This window comes from Cervus canadensis, chromosome 22, assembly GCF_019320065.1.
Source record: "Cervus canadensis isolate Bull #8, Minnesota chromosome 22, ASM1932006v1, whole genome shotgun sequence".
Taxonomy (NCBI): Eukaryota; Metazoa; Chordata; class Mammalia; order Artiodactyla; family Cervidae; genus Cervus; species Cervus canadensis.
Genome location: NC_057407.1, coordinates 42,159,353 through 42,181,886, shown reverse-complemented (window position 1 = coordinate 42,181,886; position 22,534 = coordinate 42,159,353). Strand labels below are relative to the sequence as shown.

The 22,534-nt window shown below is 35.7% G+C and overlaps 1 protein-coding gene across 15 annotated transcripts in view; it reads right to left on the bottom strand.

Annotated features, from left to right (window-relative positions):
• The window catches only part of SETD5 (SET domain containing 5), a 78,750-nt gene that overhangs the window by 43,574 nt on the left and 12,642 nt on the right, over window positions 1-22,534 (bottom strand). For 14 of the 15 annotated variants that reach the window (XM_043442636.1, XM_043442627.1, XM_043442632.1 and 11 more), the window contains exon 2: window positions 1,857-1,916. The gene's annotated coding sequence lies outside the window, so the exon portion shown is untranslated. Of the gene's footprint in view, window positions 1-1,856; window positions 1,917-2,338; window positions 2,405-22,534 lie in introns of all 15 variants that reach the window. The other variant, XM_043442626.1, reaches the window with a different exon arrangement.

Sequence of the window (22,534 nt, the reverse complement as noted above, 5' to 3'; positions counted from 1 at the left end):
TGAGTTGGTGACCACAGCCAGTGGAATTTGGGAACAGAAAGACAAACTCAGTAACATAAACAAACAAAAGTAGATTAAGAGACTTGGAAGTATGGTGCAAAGGAAAAAAGTGTACTCTGATTTTTAATTACTGATTTTAGAGCTTTGTTAAAAAAAATAAATCATTAAAAGAATGGAACAAGAAGTATTTTACGTGGGAGGAAAGAAACTCAATGTGACTGTTAAGGTTCAGATTAACAAAGGTTTTTGCAAAAAAGAAAAAAAAACTACAGTAAGAAGTCATGATTGATATACTGATTCATGATAAGACAAATAACACAGTAGAAAATGATTATTTACACTAAAAAATTAAATCAAATGAAAAGTAATAGCATATTAATTGAGTCAATCCAGGAGATTAATACAAGTTTTAAAATGATATTATCTGAGATGCTTGACTCTTACTTTGAAATATGAAGCAAATTAATGTGTAAAAGAAAACCAATCAGGCCAAGATTTTTAAGAACACATAAAAATAACATCTCTCTTTTATATCATTATTTTAAAGTGCTAGAACAGCTGTAAACTAAGTAGTCCTCCCTGGCATTGACACTTGGAAGAGCTGGATCTCACCAATGGACCTAGGACTCTCCAAAATCTGGGTGTGGCAATACACTTGCTCCTACTCAACTTGGGGTGACATATTCGACTTGAGACTGAAATGAAAAAGGAAGATCTTCCTATCTATTGTCCTTATAGCTTGTTCAAAAAAAAAGTCACTAGCATAACTTTCTGCTTTTGGGCCTATCCTACACATAAATGTTTCTTTTCCCTAACAATATATTCAAACAGAGTATATCTGTATACCCTCTGAGCCTCTGGGAAACTGAAATAAAATCTACAAAAAACAGAAGAGAGAATACTTATCAAATAAGCCCAAAAGGGCATTTTTGAACTTTGGGAGCTGTTGGTTACAACTCTTTCTCTATTTGATATCATGGTATAATTCCCGAATTAAAGAAAAATAAAAAATCCAAAGGCTACTTAAGTTAATAACCAGAACACAATCTAATAATAATCATACTACGCTTGACCAATACTGGAATCCAAATCACGTGTTAGACTTCAGTAAAGAACCCAACCCCCAGTTACTCAACACCACTAAAAAATCCTGTCATAGCTATTACTGTTACAAAACCATAAAAAAAATGCAGGTGTCTAGATAAAACAAAACTTTCTTGTAATTTTACATGACCACTTCCACTCTTTTGATGAAGGCATTTTAGATTAGCATGGTTATCTTGCTTCAAGTAATACTTTTATAATATTGGGCCTTTTTAATAACAAAAAAGATGGCAAAACCAAATTTCTCATATAACCCTGAACCTAGTTCCTCTTCTAAATAACATGTAAAATGTAGCTATTAAAATGTTAACTGAATAACTTCTAACATTATCTATATGCAATATGTAATTATAATTACTCTAGTTTTACGACATAAGACAACAGGCTCCTACTACAGTTTACAAAGCTTAGTAGTTATAGCAGTTACTAACTTATCACACAGTTTGGAGATACGTCCTAGAAAGAGTGATAAGAATTAACATCTCTCTGTGGGACAGTTTCAAGATTTCTTTTACTTGTTAATTTGTCTCTATTCCTACCAAAATATAAACTCAGCTAGGACAAGGATTTCTGTGCTTTATCCTCTGCTATAGTTCCAAAGTCTAGAACAAGTATTTGAGAGTATTTCCTGGCACAAAGGTTTTTGAGAATATTTGCTGAATAAATTATGATCACAATTATATAAAAATTAAAGTTTTAGTATTCATTAAAGTGCAAAAGTTAAAACAAAAGAATTTACTTGGCTCAGTCACCTTTTTATAGACCTCTGAATATGAAGTCCCCCAAAATTATCTGCCAGTAGCTGTGAAGACCTAGAAAAAGTTGAGAAACGAATTAGTATAGATAGAAATAACAAAGATGGACACACAGCATGGAATTCTAGAGAAATAATATTTTAATGGCAATTTTGTTTCACTTCTGTATTCTGCCTTGTTTACCATACTATGTTCCATTTAGTACTTTATCTTTGTCCTTTAACCTTGTTAGATTATTTTCTGGTAAACCTAGAACTTAAATAAAAGGTAGAAAAGGCAACTGTCTTTGAGTTAAGAAGTGGTAAGTACTGTCTCTGGGTGATCCTTTTCTTTCCATCCAATTAGAATTCTCTTCCATTTCCCAAAGGATTCGTTCTTTTTCTCTCTCGGAGAAGGTGCTTCTCTCCCGACCCATTCCTAAATTCAGAAGCTTTTCTTTAATCAAGTTCATGTAATGCTCCAGTTAGACAGGGACTCACCATCATCTATTAATGCTCATATTACTCTTTTCTTCCCCCAACACATCTCTCCATCCTCTTATCCTACTACAGAAAGAATGACAAGAGTCAATTTCTCAACTACACAATGGAAGACATGTAGAAAATAGAGCTTTAATTTGCTTTCTACATTCGAAAAGGAAAAGGAAAACAGGTGATGACCCATGATTTTGGGGAGGGGGACAAAGTCAATTTAACAGTAGCCTGAAAAGGGTATCAATATCTGAAGTGTTAATATATCATATATGTGAAAATAGTTGTTTGAGGGATTCCAGTACCAAGCAGTAGAATAAAAGTTCTTTATGCTGATATCTTATGGATTTCTAACTTTATTATAAACTGGAAAATAAACTATTTCTTTAGAAACCATTTAAGAAGACCATACTCAAAACTATACAAATGAAAGGCATGAGGATGAAGTGAAGTGAAGTTGCTCAGTCGTGTCCAACTCTTTGCAATCCCATGGACTGCAGCCTGTCACGCTCCTCCGTCCATGGGATTTTCTAGGCAAGAGTACTGGAGTGGAAATGCAAAGTACCATTTCCTTCTCCAGAGGATCTTCCTGACCCAGGGATTGAACCCAGGTCTCCCACATTGTAGGCAGACGCTTTACCATCTAAGCCACCAGGGAAGTCATAAAAATGAAAAGCATAAGGGTAACAGTAAACAAAAGGAAGAAATTACATCAAGGAAGAAAAACACTCCTTTAGCAACAACAAATAAAAAAGAAAAAAAATGACAGGAGTAAAAACAGAAATAAATACATGGGTATACAGCAGGGGGAAAATGAATGTCTGGAATTTCAATTTAACTACAATCAGAACACTCCACCAGAACCCCAAGGAACAGTAATAAATTCTTAGACTCAAACACAACCAGCTTGTCTCCCAGTCCTGAGTACTCTTTGAGAAGTCACCACTTATTGATACATACAGTTTCTAAGGAAAAGGCTACTAAGAACATGCCAGAAATGGTTTATAATTACTCCTGTCTTTTTAATTGGGTTCAGAAATGGTCAATAGTCTCTGTATTTGTCATTCTGACAGGCTCTTCTCTACATGACTTGCTGAAAGCACAAGACCCGTGTGATCTGTCAGGTCACTCTCAGAGAAGACAGACAATAAGTGTTTTAAGAACAACTCCAACAGAGATTTCAGAAAAAGAAATTGCATCAGCCAGGTGAGCCGGAAGCAGCTGGGAGACAAGAGTCCAATAAACAACCAATCCGATGAAAGAAATTCAGAACAAGTCTGCTTCAGTAATCCTGTGAAGAGGACTGGCAGGAAGAGGAGTGCCGCTTCAGAAAAAGAACAGGCCTCATATGCTTCAGACAGTCTTTGTACTGTGGCTGTGGACCTTGGCCATTCTCCCAGAAATGATGCAATCCTGATGAACAAGATCTGCTGCCAGAGAAACAATTGTTAACAGCCTATGCAGACAGAAACTTAGCCAAGAAGCAGCCTCTGATCAGCTCTCTCCACAAACCACCAGAAAGTCAAATTTCTTCCTAAATTTTGGTCTCTGACAAAGCATGTAAATGAATATATATTTAGACATATAAAAGCACGACATTTTCTCAGTGTGCCCCTTTTTAGTTCCTCTGGCTTTATAGTATCTATCCTCTATCATTCAATGTGCGATAAAACACTGAGACTGCTTTTATTTTATGAATTCTCATGTTACCAGCAAGGTACTTACTTATATTGAAATTTTACACCTTTTCCCTTCATTCTCATAAATGTATGTTCTGAGCTATAGTGGCTTTCCTAAGTTTTAAAATCACTCTGAAATCTAGGGCCCAATTATGAGATTTCAGAGTAAAGATAAATTATGCACAATGACTAAGGGCCAGAAAGGTATATTTTATAGGTAAAATTATGTTAAACTCAGTATGCTGAAAGTAGGCACGTATCACAGGAAGAGAGAACCCTTCCCGCTCAGGCTGACGCAAAGGCAGGCCGAGTTACAGCTTGCAGTGCCCACTTCCCTCAAGGGCAGTGCTATTAGTCTTTTAAGAGGGGTAATGATTATTTTCACCCTACTAGCCACAACTTACTGTTCTAGAATCAACTTAAAAAATAGCCTCAACATAAAAAATACTCCCTAGATGCTTCACCTCCTAGGTCTGATTTCTTTGTCAGAGTTTCGGTTATCAGGCTGCTAACAGAATACTGTTACTGTAAAATCATTAGGACTCTCCTCCACCAGAATACTAAATAAAAGACTGTCTACAAGACAACTCTATTCTCTAAACTCTTTAAGTAGCCAGAAGCCACAATTAACCAAATTTTTTCTTTCTGAAAGCAATAACCTTTAAACTGGGGTTCACTAAAAACACAAGCTTCTAAAATGCATTCTGAAACCAATACATTCAGTCAAATCTACTATCCTAATATTTAAACTATTAAATAATATTAAATTAAAAATCAACAGATTAACAGAGTAACTCTGAAGCAGTAAAAGACTTTTAAGAGGCCAAAAAACCCAACTCATTTAAGAAGAAAACATGTCAGAAAAATTTTCAATAAGGGTTACGTAAAAGGAAATAACCATTAATTTTAAGGTTTAATTTCTGAATCTACTGATTATTCAAAATTTTGTTATACATATAAGCTGAATTTATTCTTAAATACTCTTTACTTAAATTTCTTACTTTTGAATGACTAAACAGTAAAAAGAGAAGATGGGGAAAGTATATGAGAAGACTTTTGGTGATTATTACCTTCAACTTATTTTTAAATCACAGAATAGTTAAGAATACAATAAATATACAACTTGTTGTATATAAATGACCAACTTGTTTGAGAATTAATGTGGCAGCTACATTATATGCTTATCTTCCACTTCCAACCCAAAGTGAGATATTGAGGAAAAACACTGCCATTTTACAGCAACATAAAAGCTTTTTATCTTGGGAGAAGAAAAAGTATGAAAAAATAGTATATTAGGAGTTAGGAAATTTGAGTTCTAACCTACAACTTATTTAATTTGGTGATATCAGAAAAATAACTTTTTATAAATGAACCTTAATTTCCTCTAAAATCTTCACTGGGTTTCCTCATGCTCTAAATTTCTGTGAATCCTGGCACTACAATTAATGTCATGTCTTAAAAGTCTGCTTCTCATTGTACAACAGAAAGAATACCTATTCTGCTGACTCAAAGGTGCACATGGATTGGTGTTTGTAGCAAACAAGAATTTAAATGGCTCTCTGTAACTTTTAAATATATGTAAACAGAGAGGAACTGCTATTAATAACATGAAGATGGCTAAAAATTATTTTCATTCATTTCCAACAGTGTGTATTTCAACTTTCCTACAGCAAAAATGTGAGCAAAGGATATGTGGGAAACATGCAAAAAAAAAAAAAAATCTAGGAGAGATAAGAAACAAGCATAATAATAAATAAATAAGAATTACTGGAAAATAAGACACAAACTCTAAGAAAGAGAGCTCAGAGTTCTGGGGGAAAGTTCACATACTTGGGGTAGTGTAAGTATAAGTTAGGCTTACAATCTGAAGCAAGTTAATACAGGCAAAGGATCTAGAAGTGCAGGGCTGAAGAGAAGAAAAGACAGCCGTGTTGTGATAAACTAGAGAGACTAATGAAAGACCATGATTTAGTAATGTAGAGCCAAGATAAAGTTTTCCTTTTCTCCCACCCCTTCTTCTTCAACACTTGTTTATCCCCTGGCTCCTTTACCTAAATTTATACTCCCTCTAGGGGCAACTGGGCTTGGCACAATAAACTGATGTCTATATAAAAGCTCTAAATTTACTAGAATAGGAGGTAATTAAAACCCAGTTTAAAAAAAAAAACAAAAAACAAAAACCCTATTTCAGTCCATAGTAAAAATTTCTTTCCCCATGAAAAACTTCATTAATGGTAATAGTGTAGAAACAAAGACATACTTCATTGGACTTGGGAGGGAGGGGAGGGGGACAGGAGAAGAGCACATGCTGTGAATAATGGAACTACTGCGATCTTAAACTTTAAGATTACATTAAGAAAAAAAGTATTTTATTTATAACCCATTTAACAATGGTAAACAGATATTTACTGCGAAACTAACCAAGGATTCAGACTCTTTCTATCCTTAGAAATAATCAATTAGGAAGATTTTAGGTTTCTAAGTATCAAGTAAAGATGATGCCCTCAATGAACTTTGATTTATCTCTTTAAAGAGCTATATTCAAAAGACTTCCTAAAGGTTTTGCTCTACTCTGTAGCCTCTGATCGTGCTTTAAAGCCATTTCTACACTAGATTGGAAAAGAACCTCTCCTACTTCTATGTTTGCCTCCTCCTCTCAATCATACCTTTTCATTTCCAAACCCTGAAATGGGAACAATGTTTATTTACTCCAGACAAAGAAGGTTACGGACATTTATAAGGCATTAATTTTATACTTTCATTAGTTTAGGCAAAATTTCTCTACTTGATAAAAAATTCAGAGTTTTAAGTTTAGACTCTAATTCATTATTCTAAATAAACGAAGAAACAGAGCTTTAAAAATATTAACTTAGAAGAAGCCACATACTCAGTAGTGGAGTAAAGAAAGAAAATTAGATACCAACATGGGAATAAAAAAAAATTTTTTTTTCCCTGTAGGCTGCTAAGCGGCTTGTGGGATTTTTAGTTCCCCAATCAGAGAATGAACCCAGGCCCTCTGCAGTGAGAGCATGGAGTCCAAATCACTGGATTGCCAGGGAATTTCCTAAAAGAAATTAAAAAAAGAAAATTAAGTGTCAGTTGTTACTGGTTCTACGTTAGACGAACAAGTCCAGATCAACATTCCTGGTTCCTGGTTCTAGATTTGTCAGGGTTTTCTTCATCCATTCATTTAATAACCATGAAGTAACTACTCACATAATTATACTATGTATAAAAAGGAAGTTAAGAGCTATTTACAAATGTTGCTCTTATCCAACTAGAAAAGGGTAGGTACTCAGTAAAAACTCTTTTGGTTTGCCTGTGTGCCAAGTATTTCATTTTCACAACCATGAAGGGAACAGAAAATCCTAAAGTGTGCCTCTACAATTAATGAGTCATCTTGAAGTGAAAACAACACCCTACTCCCAAAGAAAGAAAACCCAAGCCACTCCATAGTTTAGCAGTGACACGGAGGAGTACAGAAACAGATTCTCCTGTAATAAATCTTTTAAACTGTTTAGACAAAACTTATCATTGACTGGTCTCATGAAAAATTCTATTAAGAATGAAGAAAAATGATGAACAATGGGCAGCAAGAACCTTCAAAACACAAACAGAACCTGACCATACATGTCCTGTGATTATCTGGCTGACGAGGTGCCAAGTATATAGCAGTAAAGGAATTTAAAGCTTAGTAATTCTGATATGCACAATAGGGATCCTCTCCTGACCAATAGCTGTATCTTTATTAACTTATAAAAATATAAATATAACAACATAAATTTTAAAAATTTTATTTTATATAAACTTACAAAATATATTATATAATATAAAATATATTATAAAAATATACAAACATTACAAAAGCATAAAAAGTAGAAGTGAAATTCTCACACCAGTCTAGTTCCCAAAGACGAAAGTGATAACCCTATTGTTCTTTAATCTACTTGGCTCATTTAGTTTTGGACATTTATATGCATAAGTACAAATTTATTTCTCTTAAATGACAACACTGTATTCTATTCTGTGGATCTACTATAATTCAAATCAATCCCCCTGCAGGTGGATGTTTAGACTGTTTCTAATTTTCCACAATATACACAATGCTGCACTGAATGCATGTACATATGCTCTTCTTTATCCATGTGTATAAACATTTCCTTTGGACACATTCTTAGAAGTGGAACTACTAGAAGGGCACAAGCATATTTACTAGTGATGCTGAACCACCCTCCAGAAAGTTAAAGCCATTTTATGCTCCCATAAACAGTGGGAAAGTTATATTTTCTCATAAGCTTCAAAATAATTTCAACTCTAACGGTCTGATTCATATAGTCTCTTCCTTAGAAGAGACTCTCCACTGACTTAAGAGAAAATCCTAAAATGAAAGTTAACTACGAATTCTCAATAGTTCAGTGATTAAGATTATTGACTGAGTGCACTCAGTTCAGTTCAGTCGCTCAGTTGAGTCCGACTCTGCGACCCCATGGACTGCAGCATGCGAGGCTTCCCTGTCCATTACCAACTTCCAGAGTTTACTCAAACTCATGTCCAATGAGTTGGTGATGTCATCCAACCATCTCATTCTCTGTCGTCCCCTTCCTCTCCTGCCCTCAATCCTTCCCAGCATCAGGGTCTTTTCAAGTGAGTCAGCTCTTTGCATCATGTGGCCAAAGTATTGGGAGTTTCAGCTTCAAAATCAGTCCTACCAATGAACACCCAGGACTGATCTCCTTTAGGATGGACTGGCTGGATCTCTGTGCAGTCCAAGGGACTCTCAAGAGTCTTCTCCAACACCACAGTTCAAAAGCAGCAATTCTTCCACGCTCAGCTTTCTTTATAGTCCAACTCTCACACCCATACACAATTATCGGAAAAACCATAGCTTTGACTAGATGGACCTTTGTTGGCAAAGTAATGTCTCTGCTTTTTAATATGCTGTCTAGATTGCTCATAACTTTTCTTCCAAGGAGCAAGTGTCTTTTAATTTCATGGCTGCAATCACCATCTGCAGTGATTTTGGAGCCCCCCAAAATAAAAGCTTCTCACTGTTTCCACTGTTTCCCCATTTATTTGCCATGAAGTGATGGGACCAGATGCCATGATCTCAGTTTTCGGAATGTTGAGTTTTAAGCCAGCTTTTTCGCTCTCCTCTTTCAATTTCATCAAGAGGCTCTTTAGTTCATCTTCACTTTCTGCCATTAGGGTGGTGTCATCTGCATATCTGAGGTTATTGATATTTTTCCCGGAAATCTTGATTCCAGCTTGTGTTTTATCCAGTCTGGCATTTCTCATGATGTACTCTGCATATAAGTTAAATAAGCAGGGTGACAATATACAGCCTTGACGTACTCCTTTCCCAATTTGGAACCAGTCTATTGTTCCAGGTCCAATTCTAACTGTTGCTTCTTGACCTGCATACAGATTCCTCAGGAGGCAGGTCAGGTGGTCTGGTATTCCCATCTCTCTAAGAATTTTCCACACTTTGTTGTGATGCACATTGTCAAAGGCTTTGGCATAGTCAATAAAGCAGAAGTAGATGTCTCTCTGGAACTCCCTTGCTTTTCTGATGATCCAATGAATGTTGGCAATTTGATCTCTGGTTCCTCTGCCTTTTCTAAATCCAGCTTGAACGTCTGGAAGCTCACAGTTCACATACTGTTGAGTGCACTGGATGACCTCTAAAATTCTTTTATACTGAGGAGATCTCAGTTACTTTTTCACTAAATTTGGGCTGGGATATTCAAAGTAAAACTTAGATAAGATACTATTACAGAACCAAAGTACTTTCTTACAGTTGTCTCATGAGATAACTTTATTTAACAGAAGGCAGCACCAAGCTCTAAATTTCTTTTCCCAGTTATCAGAAAACAAATTATGCTAACCATCTAGATGGCATCTGTAGATCTGAGCTCTTCAAACAGGTTATCAAAACTTTGTTGAAGCAGTTCTACCTCAGTAGTATAAAATATGATACCTCCAGTTTTAATTACCCTTGGAAAGAGAAGAAATTTTGAAACTATAAGAAGCTCATCAACATGGTTTATTATAAGACAGAGGGCCAAAATATTGACTAAATTTATAACAAATTTCTATAAATCATTTGGTGTATGTTCCCCTATCACACTAGACATGGTTCAAACCTAAGTTCTGGGCAAATGAGGCAAAACATCCCTCCCTTTCACTGTGCTGGCACTAGCATCCAACTGAGAGCCTAGATGAATAGCTATTCTTTCTCCTTTGAAATATTTCACGAATTGTCTTTTATCCATTCAGCAAGACGATTCAAGGTTGCAATGAACCACTCTCATGGCCTCTGGGTTCTCAACTCTTCATTTCCCCATAATGCTAATCCTTCTAGGGTCTAATTATGATCATTATCATTCTACTATTAAAACCTAAAATGGCTACCTAATACCTACTGGGTTAGTTCAAACTCGTTTGCCTGAATAAAAGATTGCCTTTGTTAATTAGATATTAACCTGTGTTTTTTCCTTTTCCTTCAAAATTTTGTTCACACTACTCGTCTGATATGCTTTTTTTTTTTGGCACCTTAAAAAAACTTTATTATGAGAAATTTCAAACAAATATAAAACCACAGAAAACCCTCTACTGAATTGATACAGACCCTAACAAACTTTAATGAACATTCAACTCATAGCCAATCTTATTTTATTTATAACCTTTCCTCTTCTACACTATTATTTTAAAGCAAATCCCAGAAATACAAGTTGTATGTATTACATCTGCTGAGTAAAGTTGTCCCTTGTTTAAATATTGTGAGAGTGTTTAGCATATAATGACAGGTGGCAGTGATACGGAAAGACCATCATTTCATTGCAAAAGTGAAAATGGGTAGAAAGCTTAATGTAACCAATCAACTGATTTGCTGAGTAATGTTTATACATACATGGCTATGAAAAAAATGTCTTAATTAATTTTTTTGTTGTTGTTAAGAAAAAAATTACTGGGAATTCCCTGGTGGTCCAGTGGTTACAGGATTCTGCTTCCACTGGAGGGCACACAGGTTCAATCTCTGGTTGGGGAACTTGGATCCCACAAACCATGTGGCCAAAAAGAAAAAAAAGGACTGAAAGCAATTTTTCAAAAAAGCTTTTAGCACTTATGATTCATTTTATAAAAACTTTTTTGGCTGCACCACAAGGCAAGTGGGATCTTGGTGTCCCCCCTCCCCCAACCTCCATGACCAAGTCCCCTACAGCAGAAGCCCACAGTCATAACCACTGGACTGCCAGACTGCCAGGGAAGTTAAGTCCCTGTATGCAATTATTTTTTGATTTGAGTCTGTTGATAATAAGATTTCTTGTGTTCCTGGGAATGCAAATTTCTCCTTACAGCAGAGTTAAACACAAGCACACACACAAGCCAGTCTGTGACATACTATTTCTGTATGGATATGTTATGCACCAATAAGCAAAATAAGTGAAACCAGAACATTAAGAACGGAAGGACTGATTATCCTTCTCTTTATCATCACAGTAGCAATGGCTCATATCTGAGGTGTTAGTCAGCTGTTCTTAATGAGCAGTTTCTTAAGAGTATGAGAACCTTAGAATGATGACAAACTTAGGGTTAAAAAAGCTCACCGACTGAATGAAGGCATACTTTACAGTCAAAAAATAACTCACCAATAATGGTAAGGGTCACAGTACTAACAATGGTGAGTGTCACAGAAGAGAAACATGTGGGATGTAGATAGCTGATTCCTACATGAACCACAAAGCAGAGATATCTGATGATCCAGTTAGTGGAAAACAGGCCCAAATCACTGTCAATGCAAATATATACCATTAAACATTCTATTACCAAACTACCCTCCATAAACTGTATTTATAACAGTAAAGTTAAACAAACAGTGATGTACCCAGTGGGTTTTTTTTTTTTTGTCTAAGCAAAAAATTAGCCTATATTTACTTATACAGTAGGTTACTGTGTAGAATGAAAGTTCTGGAAAAGTAAGTACATTATTTCCCTAGAAGAAGATGAACATCTCTGGACCAACTAGCTAGTGATTTTTTATGAGGATCAGAAACTTTAAGTATCTGCAAAACATCAAAAATATTTAACTTATGGACTGTAAAACTATTCTCTGGAAATCTTAACATGAAAAATAATTTAAAACCTTGATACAGGGAGTTCCCTGGTGGTCCAGTGGGTAGGACTCCCGTGCCTTCACTGCTGAGAGCCTGGGTTCAATTCCTGGCTGGGGAACTAAGATCCTGCAAGCCATGTAGTGCGGCCAAAATAGAAAGAAATAAAAATTAAAACCTTGACAATCCAGTCTCAATAAACACTTCAGCTATACCGGCCCCAAATTCTCACCCATTAATGAGTGGTGGAGGTTCACAAGCTCAGCTGCGTCCGACTCTTGTGACAGCATGCCTGTCGCCCACCAGGCTCCTGTGTCCACGGGATTCTCCCGAGAGAATACTGGAGTGGGTTACCCTTTCCTTCTCCAGGGGACCTTCCCAAGTCTCCTGCATTGCAGGCAGATTCTTTACTGACTGATGGTGGTGGTTCAGTCCTTAAATGGCTGACTCTTCCAGTTCCATAGACTGCAGCCCGCCAGGCTCCTCTGTCCATGGGATTTCCCAGGAAAGAATAGTGGAGTGGGTTGCCATTTCCTTCTCCAGGGGATGTTCTTGACCTGGGGATCGAACTGGGGTCTCCCACATTGCAAGCGGATTCTTTACCACTGAGCCACCAGGAAGGCCCTTCATTAAGGAATACTTAAATTAGCCCCAGGGCACAGTCAAAGCAGTACTTTTAAATGAATACAAAGAGTTTAGTAAATTGCTCCAAATTCTTATGCAAAATATAATCACAACCATATGCCCTGTTGAAATTTCCGAAGTATTTTACCATCTCTTTCAATTGCCTCTGCTGGTTTTTCGGTCCTATCAGCATCTGACCCTAAGCAAAGGCCAGAATTCCAGCAATGAATCAAGTGAGAACATGAAGCATCTTAGGTTTTACCTTCCACTTTTCCTTTTTGTTAAAACATCTTCTATTTACAAACTTATTTTTCCCTAAGTAAAATATTCCTGAATATTCAATACTACTGTTTTTGAATACTGTACATATCCTTTTCTAGTGCTTGATGACCAATATGAAAACTAAGACAAGTATTAAATCAGAAGAAATCCTATGCCCCAGACTTGGATAAATCTCTTGTAGACCACCCCTAATAACTTAAAGAGTAGTGGTTCCCAAACTTTCTGGCCAGTTTTTTAAAATTGCAAAAATTTTGGGGGTGGAAGAAATGGCTATGGCGCGTCAAAAGTAGAAACATGCATTTATAAAATAAATGAGTCATGGGGGTATAACCTATAATATGGTGACTAGTTAATACTGTACTGCAAGTTTGAAAGTTGCTAAGAGATCTTAAAAGTTCTCATCAGAGGAAAATTGTTTTTAACTATTTAAGGTGAAATGTGTTATACTTATTGTGACCATTTCACAATGTATTCAAATCATTATGAAATCATTATGCTTTTTTGTTGTTCAGTCGCCAAGTCGTGTCTGATTCTTCGTGACCCCATGGACTGCAGCATATTAGGCTGCATCATGTTGTACACCTGAAATATGTCAATTTAGTCTCAATTAAAAAATAGCCTAAAAAATGAGGCCATTAGGATGCGCCCTAATTCAATATGACTGGTGTCCTATAAGAGAAAATTTGGACACACAGAGACACACCAGGAACGTGTACACATAGATGAATAACCACATGAAGAGGCAAGAGAGTGACCAACTGCAAGCCAAGGAGAGAGGCCTCAGGAGAAACAACTCCTGCCAACACCTTGATCTCAGAGTTTTAGCCTAAAAAAAAAAGTGCACAAGTTTTATTTGCCAATTAGGAAAATATAGTAAAACAAACAGCAAACAAATAACCCCAAAAGCCATAAAAAAACCACTGTGAATTTATTAATACATTAGATCTTTTGCAATTGAGGCTCCTGGCCCACAAGGTACCAGTGTCCAAGAATAATAATTACAGAGAAATGACAGTATTTCAGCACAAGAGCTTTTCATTTATGTCCTTAAGGACCATTATCTATTTAGCAACAACAGGACTAAACAATTTATACTCTGATAAATATATCAGATGATATTTACTAAGTGTGACCAAAAAAAAAAAGGAAACAAAGCAGCTCCCTACCTAAGAAGGTGCTGTCCTTTGACCTCTTGGGCCAAACCACCATAAAGCCCCTGGTTAAAGCAGGAGGAAAAAAAAAAATCACACAATCCATGGCTCTTGAATGAATTTAGTTTCCTAAGAATCCACTAAGACTCAAGTTTGTGTTTCACGTTTTAAAGTCCATCTCTTCCCCTATGAGTATATGAAAGCAAGAAGCAAACCCATGAGGCAGGATCTCCATCTGCCTTATCATTAATATTTAAAAATTCACCTGAGGTATAACTACCTTGTTACTGTTTTTCTAGCAGAATTTAATACTTCTTGGCTATTATTTGAGCATACATATTCATTAAATTCCTACCAACTTTGCATTACTGAACTGTTAAAAGGAAACAATATTTGTCTGTTTTCTTTGAGGGGGACCTACAATGAATGTTTATTTGGCTATCAGTCTATTACAATGAAAAACAAATCCTACTTTACAAGTTGAAATAAGTTTTTTAAAGATGTTTGGAAGCTGTTTGACACCATTCCTTATTCTACAGAAATTCAATTCCTTTAAGAAGTCTTATCTGACTTCTAGCCTTATTATGAATGATTTCCTTTTTTTACTTCCTTCGCAAAAGGTATTTTCTTTGGGAAAAAACTGGTTTACCAGGCACAACTGAGTGTGCATCTATGGCAATCTGATAAAAGCAGGTTTTGATCTCTAGTAGCAAAATTATTTGAATTTTCAAAAATACAAGAATTTCCAGATTCTTTATAAGAAAACAAGTACTTAATATGTTCACAGCTAGGCTTTGTGACAGTTTGCTACTTGGCCCAACAGGTCAAAGGGGGGCCTTTTTTCAGGCTGAAGAAGAAATCAACCGAGTCAAATTTTTCTCTTAGGAATAAATCCTAGGATGTTTATAGTTACTAACCTTTTTGAAGAGTAATCACAGACTTCTGTGAGAATCTTATCAAGCTTATGAACCTTTCCCTCAGAAAAATGCAGAGACAAAACTCAAGGTAAAATTCCAGGGATTCACAGGCCTCCGATCTACACTCTACCCTGAACCGCAGGCAGTCTGGGATAAAGGAAGCCTGTAACTCACTGAATGGTAAATACCCTGGTAAATATCAAGGAAGTCAGAATTTACAATCTGTCTAGTAGGGGACAAAGTCCAATAAAACCTCATCCATTTCCTCTATCTAGATCCTGGAGCCGTATCCAATTTTAGGCAAAGAATCCTAGAGGAAAAAGGAAAATTACAGATGGACGGCAATATGGAAAGTCAGGAGGAGAGGAAAGGGCAGATTATATTGGTGGGGCCTTCCTTAAATAATCTAAGTAATGCAGTATAATGAAAAATATCCTGGAACCATACAGAGTTGACTCACCTCATTACTAGTGCAATCACTCTGATTGTTTGTTCATTTGAGACCACCCTATAACACTACTTTGAGAATGAAGTAAAATAACACTAATAGAACTTAGCAAGAAATTGGGCTAAAAAGATAGATCGGGTTTTTCTACATCCTACAGAAAAACTCGAACTACCCAATACTTAGCACATTGGTATGCAGGGTTACAATATTAAAGAAGCAAATAGAGGTCAAAAGGAAGGCAAATAGGAGCCACTTTCCTACTTCCAAGGCATTAGTAGTTAGTGGAAGAGAGAAATCTACAGTTTGAGTTTTGTTAGTAACTCACCAAGTCTACTAACGTTAAGACTTGCTAACAGTCACAGAATAATTTGCACTCTTAGTCAAATATTCTATTAATTTTCTTAGAGAAATCTTAACTGTTTGGCATTGATGTGATATTTGTAATATACCCTTTCAGAAATTCAACCACCTCATAAAATGAAATCTACTGTATACTGAATATACTATTAATTTACCCACTTGTTTCCCCAATCCTGTACAATTCCTGTCAGGAAGAGTTTCCTGAATTCTATAAAGACTTTTAAAAATATTAAAGTTTGTTTTTAGTACGAAGTCATTACATATCTGTGTAGTCGCTGTTTTCTCACTGACTGGAAACATCATGTAACAGTCACAAGAGGAACTGGGCACCAACTGGAGAAACCGAAACATTGAGTCTGTTACTAACTTGCTTTAACAAGACTCAAGACAGCCAAGTTGGTACCTTTACTTTAACCTTTAAACTTTTTTATTGTGAAAAGTTTCAGACAAGTAATAAAAAGTAAAACTTTACAAGGAACTTCACTTATGTATTATCATTTCAACAAGAAACAACTCACAGTCAATCTTGTTTCACCTTTCCCCTCTCCTTCATTCTAAAGGAAACACCAGTAACATCATTTTGTTCACAAATATTTCAGCATGCATTGCTAAAAGGTAGTCTTTTTAAAAAATGTGTGTGGATTGTAGTTCCTGTTCTGTTTTTGGGGAAAAGATCATTGCTTTCTAAAATTTTAACTGGGGTAGAGCTGATTTACAATGTTAATTTCAGGTGGACAGCAAAGTTAATCAGTTATTCATATACACATAGCCACTCTTGTTAAGATTCTCTTCCCATACAGGTTATTATAGAGCACCAAGCAGAGTTCCCTTGCTATACAGTAGGTCCCTATTAGTTAACTATTTTATATGTAATAGTGTGTATATAGTAATCCCACTCTCCTGATTTATCCCTCACCCCTTCTGGGGGTGGGGGGAGATAATTTTAGCCATTATTTTGTCCCTTCCTATAACTCCCAATTCCTGTATCTGTGTCATCCAATCTGAATTTATCATAGCACTTCTCAATCTCACTCTAATACCAACGCATTAAAGCAAAACAAAGAAAAAAACTTCCAAAAAATTAAAGAGGGAACCTTCAAAACTCATTTTGCCCTGATACCAAAGCCAGACACTACCCAAATCAATGTGATACACATTAACAAAATGAAGAATAAAAACTGTATGATCATCTCAATAGATGCAGAAAAAGCAGAAAAAAACAAACAAACAAAAAACCCCAAACCTCTCAACAGATTTGGTACAAATGGAAAGTACCTCAACATAATAAACGCCAGGTATGACAAACCCACAGCTAACATCATACTCAATAGAGAAAAGCTAAAGCTAAAAGCTTTTTATTTAAGATCAGGAACAAGACAAAAATTTCCATTCTTACCACTTTTATTGAATAGAGTAGTGTTAAGTACTAACCAGAGCAACTGGGTAAGAAAAAAGAAAAGCCATCCAAATCAGAAAAGAAGTAAAACCATCTCTTTGCAGATGATGGTGTCATATCTAGAAAACCCTAGAAATTCCACCTAAATTGTTTAGAATAAACAAATTCAGCAAAGTCATATGATACAATATCAACATTTAAAACATCAATACTTTATACACTAACAACGAACTACAGGCAAGAGAAATTAAGAAACTATCCCATTTACAACAACATCAAAAAGAATAAAATAATTAGGAATGAGTTCAACCACGTGAAAGATCTGTACAATGAAAACCATAAAACACTGATGAAAGAAACTGAAGACACAAACAAAAGGATAGTTCATGCTCATTAACTGAAATAATGCTAAAAGTGTACATACTCTTCAAAGTGATCAACAGATTCAATGCAATCCCTATCAAAATTCCAAAGGCATTTTTTATTGAACAGCCAAAGCAATCTTGAGAAAGAAAAAGAAATCTGAAGCATCATATTTCCTGATTTCAAACTATATTACAAAACTACAGTACGGTATTGTCATAAAAAGATATATATATCAGTAGAACAGACTAGAGAGCCCAGAAATAAATGCATACATATATGGCAAACTAATTTTCAGCAAAGATATCAAGAATTTATAATGGGGAGAAACTCAGCAAAAGCTATGAATCAGGACTTTTTTGGATATTCTTTAATTTTAAGAAGTATCTCTGTTACCAGGGATGTTAAGAATATTTTATAGGCTATGACAGCACATAAGCAACATACGTGTCCATAAACCGGTAAATGGATAAAGATACAGTATATATAATGGAATATCACTCAGCTATGAAAAAGAATGAAATATTGCCATCTGCAGCAAAACGGATGGACCTAGAGATTATCAGACTAAGTCAAAGACAGAATTGTATGCTATCACTTACATGTGAAATTTTAAAAATAGCACAAATAAATTTATTTACAAAACAAAAAAAGACTTATAACAAACAAACTTATGGTTACCAAAGAGAAAAGGGATACAAGGAATACATTTCTAGTAAATCATTTCAAAATATAAATCAGTACTTCTAAAGCTGATGATTCTGATGGAATAATTTTTCTTAAAAAGTTTCTACAAATCTGCTTAAGTCTGAATTTAACTTTAAATGTAAATTTATACAATGGCATTTTGGTGTTATATTTTCTGTAAATTATGGTAGATGTAAAAGAAACTAAAAGTGGCTTTTTGATTTGCATATAACTAAAACATAAAATAAAAATGCAAGTAATTAAAATTTCATTCATTAAAAAAATACACAATGAGGAAACGATAATCTCTCTTCACCATGAATGGTGTGTGGAAAACAGAATATCCACATGCAAAAGGATGCAACTAGACCCTTATCTTCTATCACACAGAAAAATCCGCTCAAAACGTATTACAGACATGAATGTGAGACCCTGAAACCATACAACTCCTGGAAGAAGCGAGGGGTAAGTTTCTCGACACTGATTTTGCCAGTAGGCTTTTTAAATGAATTCTTATTGGAGTACAGTTGCTTTACAACGCTGTGGTGGTTTCCGCTGCGCAAGGTAAATCAGTTACACACATATCCACTCTTCTTTAGGTGCTCTTCCCACGTAGGTCACCACAGAACACTGAGCAGAGTTCTCCGGGCCACACAGCAGGCTCTGGTTAACTACCTATTTTATATGCAGCAGTGCATACCTGGTGGCTTCTCTGGCGGCTCAGATGGTCAAGAATCTGCCTGCAATGCATGAGACCTGGGTTTGCTCCCCGGGTTGGGTAGATCCCCTGGAGGAGGATGGCAACCCACTCCAGTATTTTTGCCTGGAGAATCCCATGGACAGAGGAGCCTGGCGGGCCACAGTCCATAGCATCACAAAGAGGTGGACACAACTGAGCGACTAGGCACAGCACAGTACATACATGTTAATTCCAATCTCCTAATTCATTCCACCCATTCATCCACCTTTCCCCCTCGGTAACTGAAAGTCTGTTTTTCTACATCTGTGACTATTTCTGCTTTGCAAATCAGTTCATCTGTACCATTTTTCTAGGTTCCACATATAAGTGGTATTATTTGATATGTCTCTTTCTGACTTACTTCACTCTGTATGACAATCTCCAGGTCCATCCATGCTGCTGTAAATAGCATTATTTTGTTCCTTTTTATGGCTGAGTAAATGCATTGTATGTGTGTACCATATCTTCTTTATTGCCAAAATTTTTTTAAAATTTGACACCAAAGGCCAAGATAACAAAAGCAAAAATAAACAAGTGAGACTAAAACTACAAGCTTCTCCAGAGCAAAAGAAACCAACAATGCAACAAAAGGGTATTATGGAATGGGAAAAATTATTTGCAAACCACATAGCTGGTAAGGGGTTAACATAAAAAACATCTAAGGAACACATACAGCTCAACAGCCAAAAAAGAACAAAAAAAATTCCAGTTAAAAAATAGGCAGCGGCTTCCTTGGTGATCCAGTGGCTAAGGCCCCACACTTCCACTACAGGAGTCCTGAGTTCAATTCAGGTCAGGGAACTGGCTCCCACATGCTGCAACTAAGGATCTTGCATGCCAAAAGATCGAGGATCCCGAGTGTCGCAACTAAGACCCAGCACGGCCAAGTAAATCAAAAAATTAAAAAAGCAAGGGACCTGAATAGGTACTTTCCTGGAGCTTGCTCAAACTCATGTCCATCGAGTCTGTGATGCCATCCAACCATCTCATCCTCTGTCATCAGAAAAATGACCAACAGATCCTTGAAAAGGTCCTCAATATCACCAACCATCAGGGAAATGCAAACCAAAACCTCAGTAAGACATCATTTCACACCTGTTAAGTATGACTATTATAAAAAAGACAAGAGATAACAAATGCTGATGAACATGTGGAAAAAAAGGGAACCCCCATGCACTGCTGGTGGGAATGTAAATTGGTGCAACTACTACAGAAACCACGAGGCAGTCCTTCAAGAAATTAAAAGTAGAACTACCATTTTATTTAGCAATCCCACTTCCGGGAATTATGTCTAAAGGAAACAAAACCACTATCTTGAAGAGCTATCTGTACTCTCCTGTTCACTGTGGCATTACTTACAATAGCCAAGTCATGGAAACAACCTGAGTGTCTGCTGAGGGATGAACGTATTAAAAAACAGGATCTCTACCTCCTTATCTACCTATGATGGAACACTATTCATAAAAAAGAAGGGCATCTTGCCATTTTTGACAGCATCGGAACCGGGAGTGTGTTACGCTAAGTGAAGACGGAGAAATCATTGCTTATACATGGAATTATGGAAAAAGAAACAAAAACTCACAGAAACAGAGTGTAGAATGGTGGCTGCCACGAGTGTAAGAGAAACGGGAAGCCACTAAAAGGGTCAAACTTTCAAAGAAAAAGCTAAGGATCTAAAGTATAATATACACTATAAAACTGAAACTTGCTGAGATTAGAATTTATAGGCTCTCTCTCTCACACACAAAGGTAAACATGATGAATGAAAAGTGTTAACTCAGTTGCTGGAATCCTTTCACAACTTACACATATAACAAATCATCAAGTTGTATGCTATAAATTTATCACAATTTTACCTCTCAATTATACCTCAATAAAGCTTAAAAACAAAAACCTCCCAAACATCTGACCAGATGAGTAAACTGGAATTATAGCTTTATCTGAAGGAACTTAAAAGGCCTCATGATATACCTTAAAACTCCAGAGTTAAAAAAATCCCTTTAACTTTAGTCACTATACAAGTTGTTTATATAAAACAACTTCTAACATCTGAAAGGGACCTTGGATCCTGAAAAGAAGCTTCGTTTCCTTAAAGCTCCCTTCTCTATTAACATTTTTAATGTAATTATATTCATATAGCAAGCACTGGTATATTTGTAGTCAGAAGCCTCAAATTTTAGCTAGACACCAATTATTTCTTTAACAGTTTGTTCTTTTCATATAACCAGTGGAGTCCTGAAAATTAGGTGCTATATTTACATTACTTAATCTAAGATGCAGATAAGAGTTTAGAGAATTGAGCAAATATTCCTAACAATAATAACTTCCAAAATAAAAGCTAACATTGATAGGATATTCCTTTTCTAAAAGCCACTGTGTCCTAAATCAATTTATATGCACCAGCTCATGTAATGCCCACAATAAATTTATGAGAAATGCACTATTCCTATGTAGCCAAAAAATTAAACTCACCAAGTTGAGAAGAACCTTGTCCAAGGCCAGAGCAAGAAAACCCACAAACTAGAACCCTAACCAAGGTCTACCCAACTGTAGAACACTTACACCTTTAACTACTATCATGTCACCGTTTGGCATATCTTGATTTAACATTTTTTAGCAATAAAAATAAATATACTAGAATGTAAGATAGATTGCTGAAATGATGTAACTTCTTTTATGTATTATAATCAGAAAGGATAAAACAGTTTTAATATTTAGCAGGTTTCAGATTTTCAACAATTTGATTTTTAACTTAAAACTTATAAAGTCAAGTAATTTGGCTTTTAAATGACAAAGTTAAAAATCAGATGACATACTTTCTAAGAAAATATCTAAATTTGAGGTCTAAGGGTGAATCACTCAAAAAATGTTATTGATGACCTCTGTATTACATGAAGTGGTACCAGCGGCCCAAGTGCTAGTCAGGTTTCAAGTGTCTGAAATCATCAAAGACCAACGGAGAATGATTGAGCATTTCAAGAGAGAGAATTTTTACCCCAATACAAAATAACAAGTTTATAAAAAATAAAATATCAGTTGCTGGCATTTGATAACTTTTATTCTGAATTTAGTGTTCCATGATATTTTTATAAATGTAATCTTTTTCCAGGCCCCAAATGGGGAAAGAAAGTTTTCCTTTCTTCCCAGAGAAAGGAAGTCTTTTATCTTGAACTGTCTATATTAAGTCAAGAAATTCTGGACAACAGAAGAAGAAAAAAGTCTATACTCCTCTTCTATGGCCTAAAAGTTACCATTTACTGAAAAATCTAAAAGCAGATAATTTTAGTAAGTAAACTAACGTAAATGCTTCTTGTGTTATAATAGAAGTGCCATGACAAAATCTCACTTTAAATAGCATTCACAATTTATCTGTTAAGTCTCACATAATAGGAATGGGAAAAGAAGACAATGTGAAAAATCTAGAAGCTAGATCTCTGACTATATTCAG